This window comes from Hylobates moloch, unplaced genomic scaffold, assembly GCF_009828535.3.
Source record: "Hylobates moloch isolate HMO894 unplaced genomic scaffold, HMol_V3 SCAFFOLD_2, whole genome shotgun sequence".
Classification (NCBI taxonomy): Eukaryota; Metazoa; Chordata; class Mammalia; order Primates; family Hylobatidae; genus Hylobates; species Hylobates moloch.
The window spans coordinates 102,769,688-102,778,521 of record NW_026652277.1 but is presented as its reverse complement, the minus strand read 5'-3'; the positions used below and the strand labels follow the sequence as shown (position 1 = coordinate 102,778,521).

Sequence of the window (8,834 nt, the reverse complement as noted above, 5' to 3'; positions counted from 1 at the left end):
GGTTGTAGTGTCACTAGATTCTGACATTATTACAGATAAAATTTCAGTTGACAAAATCCTGCAAAACAACCTAGTAGTGATGAGAAGAAAGATTTAAAGGGGTAAAATCAATTTTTTTGCCATTTTTAAGAAAAAAAATGGATAATTTTCCTGATTTTAGGGGTCCATGATTCCTAACATAAAATCTCTGAGACTTCCGTTTCTAGTAACAAACAAAAATATCCTATGCTAAGATTATAGGAAATTCTGGAAAGATGGGAACCCCTTTTTCCCTCTCTTCTTGACTCCAATCCAGCTACTAATAACATACCCCCAATGGAGGAGCTGCTACCTTCCTCTCCTCCACCTACACTCTCCCCGTACTATGTCCCAGCAGTCAGAGAGAGAATGAACAAACACACCACCTTGTGAGACAGAGCTACCGGAGGAAAAGAAATGACTACTGAACAAAAATTGAATGCAGATTAAGATTCAGTATGACAGAAGATTTTCTAAAAATAGACATGATTTTCAAATTAAAAATGCATTAAATCTCAGGATTGGAAGAATTTGCTAAAAAAAAATTAATTCAGTAAATGAATTTAACACAAGGATTTTTTAAATCTCTTAGGTCACTAACTCAGGTCTCAAAAGGGCAAATAAGAGAAGAGATAAGGGGCCTCAAGGGCAGATCACAAAGGATAGGTGGCTGGGGGGGGGGGGGGGGGGGGGTAGAATAAAATGTGATAATGTTGCAGATAATAGATAAAGTTTCTCTGAGCTAAAGAAAATCTTGAGTTCTTTTATTAAAAGGGCTCACTAAATACTGGAATGTTTGACACACACTTAAGCACATCATGGTAAAATTACTGATTTTTAAGAATGAAGAAAAAATATTTTACAATCTCCTCAATAGTTAGTAAATGTTACCTTGCAATACCCACATCAGAACAGTTACCTCAACTAACTGTACTTGAAATACAGTAAACAATACCCCATCAGTAAACAAAAGTAAACAATACCCACATCAGAACAATTACTTCAAGATAGTAGAGGAAAAAGAAAGGGACCAATGGTAAACCAAAAACATCCAAAACAAAAAACCTTTATATAACTAAATTAAAAGATAATAGTTCCCCCACCCTCACCCGCAACACTCGACCCCAGGATTCCCCCAGCTTGCCTGCCTGCCATGGCCATCAAGGAAGCAGCCTTTGACGACGCAGTGGAAGAATGGGTGATCAACGAGGAGTACAAAAAATGGAAAAAGAACACCCCTTTTCTTTATGATTTGGTGTTGACCCATGCTCTGGAGTGGCCCAGCCTAACTGCCCAGTGGCTTCCAGATGTAACCAGACCAGAAGGGAAGGATTGCAGCATTCATCAACTTGTCCTGGGGACATACACATTGGATGAACAAAACCATCTCGTTATAGCCAGTGTGCAACTCCCTAATGATGAAGCTCAGTTCGATGCATCACACTACAACACTGAGAAAGAAGAATTTGGAGGTTTTTATTCAGTTAGAGGAAAAATTGAAATAGAAATCAAGATCAACCATGAAGGAGAAGTAAACAAGGTCCGTTATATGCCCCAGAACCCTTGTATCATCACAACGAAGACTCCTTCCGGTGATGTTCTTGTCTTTGACTATACAAAACACCCTTCTAAACCAAATCCTTCTGGAGAGTGCATCCCAGACTTGTGTCTCCGTGGACATCAGAAGGAAGGCTATGGGCTTTCTTGGAACCCAAATCTCAGTGGGCACTTACTTAGTGCTTCAGATGACCACACCACCTGCCTGTGGGACATCAGTGCTGTTCCAAAGGAGGGAAAAGTGGTGGATGTGAAGACCATCTGTACAGGGCATACAGCAGTAGTATATGATGTTTCCTGGCATCTGCTCCATGAATCTCTGTTGGGGTCAGTTGCTGATGATCAGAAACTTATGATTTGGGATACTTGTTCAAACAGTACTTCCAAACCCAGCCATTCATCTGACACTCACACTGCTGAAGTGACGCACACACTGCTGCCTCTCTTTCAATCCTTATAGTGAGTTCATTCTTGCTACAGGATCCACTGACAAGACTGTTGCCTTGTGGGATCTGAGAAATCTGAAACTTAATTGCATTCCTTTGAATTACATAAGGATAAAATATTCCAGGTTCAGTGGTCACCTCACAATGAGACTATTTTGGCTTCCAGTGGTACCAGTCACAGACTGAATGTCTGGGATTTAAGTAAAATTGGAGAGAAACAATCCCCAGAAGATGAAAAATGGGCCACCAGAGTTGTTGTTTATTCATGGTGGTCACACTGCCAAGATACCTGATTTCTCCTGGAATCCCAATGAACCTTGGGTGATTTGTTCTGTATCGGAAGACAATATCATGCGAGTGTGGCAAATGGCAGAGAACATTTACAACAATGAAGACCCTGAAGGAAGCGTGGATCCAGAAGGACAAGAGTCCTAGATATGTCTTTACTTCTTGTGATTTTAGACTCCCTTTTTTTCTTCTCAACCCTGAGAGTGATTCAACACTGGTTTCAAGACACAGACTTTGTTCAGCTATCCCTCTATATAATAGGTACCACCAATAATGCTATTAGCCCAAACAGTGGGTGTTTTTTAAATATTAATGGCGCGGGGGCTTGATTCAGCAAAGCCACAGACTTACATTGAAATTTTCTTCAGGAATTTTCTAGTAACAACCCAGGTCTAAAGTAGCTACAGAAAGGGGAATATTATGTGTGATTATTTTTCTTCTTATGCTATATCCCCAAGTTTTTCAGACTCATTTAAGTAAAGGCTAGAGTGAGGAAGGAATAGAACCAAATGAGGTAGGTGTCTGGGGCTCAGTTTCTTTATATTTTAATAAATACTGAAAGATGTCACTTTTATTCAGGAAATAGGGGAGATTCAAGTCATATAGATGCCTACTCGAAAATCTTGACACCTGACTTTCAGGATGCACATATTCATATGTAGACCAGTTTCCTCTTGGTTTCTTCAGTTAAGTCAAAACTACACGTTCCTCTTTCCCCATATATTTTTGCTCGTTACTGTATTTCTTGAGCTATTTTCATGTTGTTTCTTTCCTTTCTGTGAAATGGTGTTTGTTTGTTTGTTTTTACTTGGGGGCGCCAGGTTGTAAAGATGTATGTTTTTACCTGACAGTTATACCACAAGGAGACTGTCAAGTTGAGAAGAGTAAATCAATAACTTGTATTTGTTTTAAAAATTAAATTAATCCTTGATTAAAAAAAAGATAATAGTAAGTCATTGAAAGTGCTAAGTGATCTCCTTAAAACTTAGGAGTTAGGTGTCATATGTGCAAGTATATCGCTCTACAAAATACACAGTATGACATCAGGTTTACACCAGAGTCATGGACTTATCATAATACTGATATAATATGTGATCCTTCCTGTAGCACTGGGATCTGTACACTTTGAACCACTGACCTCTGGAGAATCTAAACGTGTTGATTCGATGCCAGGATATGTGAAGATGGACTGTCAGTGAAAGAAAGACAAACCCCTGCTTGTCTACATTCTCTGAGACTTGGAGTAAGTACATCTCTTTCTTAATCTGAACTTGATATATCACTGTTAAACACAATTCATTATTATTGACCTTTTGTGGTATATATTGGCTCTCCTTTTTAAAGACAAGGTGGGGTGGGGGCGGTGTGAAGGAAGTAAATAAAAAAATTTTATACCAAATATTAGGGATAAAATATAAGCATTCCATAGAAAACAGAAATGTGCATCTTCTTTATGTCCTCAATTATTAAAAATTTAAATGACTCTGCAAAAAGAGAGACAACCAAAGATGAACTCGTAACAGTTTCAGCTGAAAGGCTGTCTTGCTGAGAGGGAGGAAGAGCTGGATGAGACGAGGATTTTGAAGACAAAACCATAGTCACTGAATTTTAACTGAAGATCTTTAGAAGCACTGAGGACCAGAATTAATGCTGCATAAAATCTAATTGGAAAAAAACCTTTAGAATTTTACGTACAATGCAGAGAGAATAATTAAAAGATAAAAATGAAAGAATCAGGATGGTCTGGTGAGGGGGGTGCAGGCAAACACCCTTCCTCTCCCTGGCTATGAAATGGCTGTACCCGACACACCATGGGGGCGACAGCTATGTGACCCTCAGGCACCCCCAAGCCCTGGCTCCTGCAGCCACTGCCTCTATGGCCATGGGTCCACTCCATTGTCAAGGGAAAGCACCTGGAGGCCTTTGCTACGGCCCATGTGGGCATGAGGTGGAATAGGGTCTGGAGGCAGGGAAGCTAAGGCCACTTCATACTGACTTCCTAGAACTAAATTGAAAGGAAAACCCTAACTTTCCAAGCATAAGTAACAAAAAGACCAGAGGGAGCAGCTTTTGTAAACCCCCACCTTTTCTGCAGGGCAGATGGAAATTGAAAGTTGCTTTTTGCAACCAATCAGACGTTTGCATAGGAGTGTAACTTTGTAACTTTACTTCAGCCTCTGCTTTCCACAACCAATCGGACTGATGACCACCACAATCAGTCAGACTGATTACCACCACTTCATTTACATGGGGTGAACACCAAGTAGCCAGTAGGAAACCTCTAGGGGGTATTTGGACTTGAGAAGATTCTGTATCTAGGCCCTTGAGTCACTGCTGGGGTCTGCGCCCACCCTGTGGAGTGCACTTTCATTTTCAATAAATCCCTGCTTTGTTCTTTTGTTGCTTCATTCTTTCCTTGCTTTGTTTGTGTGTTTTGTCCAATTCTTTGTTCAAAAAGCCAAGAACCTGGACACCCTCCACCAGTAACAGGCAGGGCAGATGGGTTCCCTCTGCCACACTCCTCCTGCATGGGCTCTAGATATGCCACCCTGCACCCATCCTCACTCTGTCCCCTGATGTTGACTGTTCTGTCACAAACTAGCAATATGCTTAATATAAAACTGAATCTGCCATATAATTGTTAACAAAAAGAAGGGCTGCGAGTCTGTTATTCTAAACTAAGGCTGTCATTTGTGATAGTTATTCCTCAACATGTAACTGGCTTATATTGAATAATCTTGTTTTTATAGCAGCTTAATCCATCCAGTTAGCATGCACTTAGCAATCAGTTTATCTTGGATGGAACTATTCCAATGACAAATCCTTGTGTTATTCAGCAAGTTCTCTCCTACACCTAGGTCTGAGGGGACTCTGGCAGGAGTCCTGTGTATGAGAGGACCGGTATTGCAAACTCATGAAAAATAATTTTATAAGAACACAGTGTGACCTGTAAATTAAGGCATATGCTGTTGTGACAGGCTCCAGGGGAATGCTTCTCTGTGACTCTTATTCATCATTCTCTTGGATTGAAAAGCAGTTGAATCCCAATGCATTAAAAGTTTATGGATTATGCTATTGCCAGGATAGGAGTTACACAGGACTTTGGACATCAGGGAGGATTTGTGTGGCAGAAGCATTTAGTATGAATTAATTAATTTGTCTAAGTCACCATCATTTCTTGCCTATTATTCAATAATCTCATATATTCCCTTCCTCTTTAGGCTCTCTCCAAATCTTTTAAAGTGTAAATCCAATCCCATCACTTCCTTAATTAAAACTCTTCAGTGGCTTCAGTTTCTTAATACTCTTGGCCCATTCCACCTTGTCTTTGCTGTGTCCACATCCCTGGGTACATAATGTTTTGGCAGATTGGCTTTCTCTTGGTTCCTGGAGAGAACCAAGTTCCTTCCTGCCTTAGAGCCTTACTCATATTAACATACTGTTTCTTCCTCCCTGAAATGCTTTCCAACCAACTCCTCCTCCTCCCACAACTAACTTCTTCCTATCTTCAGCTCCATAGGGAGGGCAACTCTAACATCCTGGTCCAGATTAGGTTACTCTTTAACATACTTTAAGGTTCTCTTAAACAATCTAAGACCTTTTCCTTCATAGGACATATTACCATTCGAATCGTGTAACATTTTTTTTTTTTTCACTTTGGACACAGAGTCTCACTCTGACACCCAGGCTGTAGTGCAGTGACGTGATCTCAGCTCACTGCAACCTCCACCTCCCAGGTTCAAGCAATTCTTCCACCTTAGCCTCCTAAGTAGCTGGGACTACAGGCACCCACAACCACACCTGGTTAATTTTTGTATTTTTGGTAGAGAGGGGATTTCACCATATTGGCCAGGCTGGCCTTGATCTCCTGACCTCAAGTGATCTGCCCACCTCGACCTCCCAGAGTTACTGGGATTATAGGTGTGAGCCACCGCAGCCGGCCTGAATTGTGTAACATTTTCTCCCAATAGTTATCACACATATTTTCCTACAAACTAAAAGCTCCATGACAGCAGGCGTGTCACCTTCAGGTGTGTCACCAGTCCTTAGATGAATGACTGGCACAAATAATGCATTTGGTTTTTCTTGGATGAAACAAATAATTGTATTGCTCAATAATGCCACCCTAGATCCAGGCTGGAGGGCCTAGAGGAATGAATGAATGAATGAAGAATGGCACTAACAAATTGAGTGATCTCTGGCATGTCTGGGGCTCAGTTTCTCTATATTCTAATTCAAGATGATAATTCCTGTAAAATAGCTGTTTTATAAAATTGTTATAAAGAGCATCTAAAATTACACACACATACACACACAAACACACACACGCACACAGAGAGACATGTTACTAAACTGAACTGTGTCCATTTGCCTGTGTGCAATGGAAAGCCAAACACAAAAGCACTGGGTTTTGTAGCGAGAAAGGTTTATTACCAGGCAGCTGAGCAAGGAGACATGAGTCAGGCTCAAATCTGTCTTTCCAAGACGGAGGTTGGGCAAATTTTATAGTCAGAGGGTAATGAAATGTGATCTGATTGGATCTTGTGATGGGGTGGTGCCGGGAGGTGTGCATTGACTGGACTATGCCATGAGGTGATCACAGGGCTTGGTCTGATTGGACCTGGATCATGCCATGTGGTGTCTGCTTCTTCATTCAGTCACCATTCCTTGGTCTGAGCACTTAGGTTCTGCCCATGGTTGCATGCTTGGTTCATCCAGGTATGTTCAGGTTACATAACTTACCACTTTGGGATCCATGGCAACCGAGAAATAACTTGCCACTTTATTACACAAAGTTGAACCAGATTGGGTTACTGCAGTTAATGATAAATGTTTATGTCTGTGCTATCAAATATATAGGTGTAACTATAGTTTGGAATTACCACATGTATCACTAAGGTGAAGTATCAGTAAACTGGAATCAAGTAGGTTTAAAAAGTACCAGAATTATTACCAAGATTATTACCTCTCTTAAGAAGCCCAGTGATGGGGCAAGTTGGCATACCCCAGGTACAGGTTGTCATGACTCTGGCTCTGCCTCTTTGTAATTTTCTCTGTTTCACCCTCCTCTGCGGACAGACCTTGTTCTTAGACTCATAGCATGAAGGGTATAGCAGTTCCAGGCCTAGTATCCACACATAACAATGTCCAGAGAAAGAAAAGAACATCTATTTCTGTGAGTCTTGAAAAGAGGGGGAGGGAGACTCTCCCAGATGCCCCCAATCCAGCAGCAATCTCCTTTCCTGTCAGAGTTGCATCACATTACTGGCTTAAACCAACCCCAGGCAGAGGAACAGAACTGTCAAGTTTGGCTTCGAGGCTTTGCCTTGTAGTAGCCCCAACCTCCCCTGAATCACCTGTACCCATGGGAAAGGGTGGATAAGGAAGCAACATTGCAATTGTTTTCGGAAGAAGGGTTGAGGGGATGGATGTTGGTTAGCTAGACAACAGTGTGTGCTGTGCAATATGTCATGTATATATATTAAAAAATATTTTTCTTATTCATGGACGTTAGACGATCTAAGTCACATAGGTAGTGTTACAAAATAGTAGATGAAATATTGTAGTGTCACATAGTGTTATAGAGTACAGAGTGTTAGAATTATTAGCAAATGATCTAACAACACAGCCCATGCTGGTGTGCAAAAACGAAGAAAGTTTTTCTACTGTGTAGATAAAACTCATGTCTGATTGTAAGGCAGAGGGAAGTATCAAATAACAAAGGGCTGTCTAAGAAGTTACAACAATGAGGAGTGGCACGCATATTCTCTACTCCCTCCCATGTTAATTGCAGGCATAGCTAGTCAATCACAGTATGCCTCTTTGCTGAGGGTAGAAAGGTTTGGAGTCCTTTTCAGACAGCTCCTGACCATCAATTGGAATTGATCCTCTAAACAAAACCTATCCACAATCTATGACATAGTCATGTTGTTACTGAATATTTTATTTAAAGAGCAAAACTCATTTATACGAAGCATCTTGAAAAAGTTTCAATGTAATTTCAAATTAAAATAAATAAAGATATGGACCAAAAGCATAGGAAATAGAAACATAAGTAGTAAATTTATACAATCATGGCTTTGGTATAAGTGACCTTTGAATCAGGTCCTGCAGGATACAGAGATGGTATGAATCAGTAGATGAGAAAACAGAGAAACAGAGGAGACATATCAGGGTATTAGCAAAGACAGGTAGGCAGTAGGATCATTGCTGTTAAAACATTAAGAGATGAAAATGTATGTGTACCCTCTTCATTAGAATGCCCTCTTCCTTCATCCCTTGGCAGTTTATCCTCATTCTGTTTGCCTTCAACCGAATCCTGATGTCAGCAAAAGATCTGGCAAACTCATTCATACTAAATAGCACATGGTTGATAAAGCTCAGTGAGAAACCTTTCCTTGAGCTATTTTGAATATTTGTTAGAAGCAAAGCCTTCAGCAGAAGGAGTGAAATTAATAAGGTATAATTTTATAAACTAGTGAAGCAGGAGCAGGGTAAGGGCAGGAGACATTTTTGGCACACAAA

At 40.5% G+C, this 8,834-nt stretch overlaps 1 pseudogene; it reads left to right on the top strand.

The window, feature by feature from the left end:
• The first annotated feature begins 1,171 nt into the window (after positions 1–1,171).
• Positions 1,172–2,480, top strand: LOC116475561 (histone-binding protein RBBP4-like; annotated as a pseudogene).
• Positions 2,481–8,834: the final 6,354 nt, after the last annotated feature.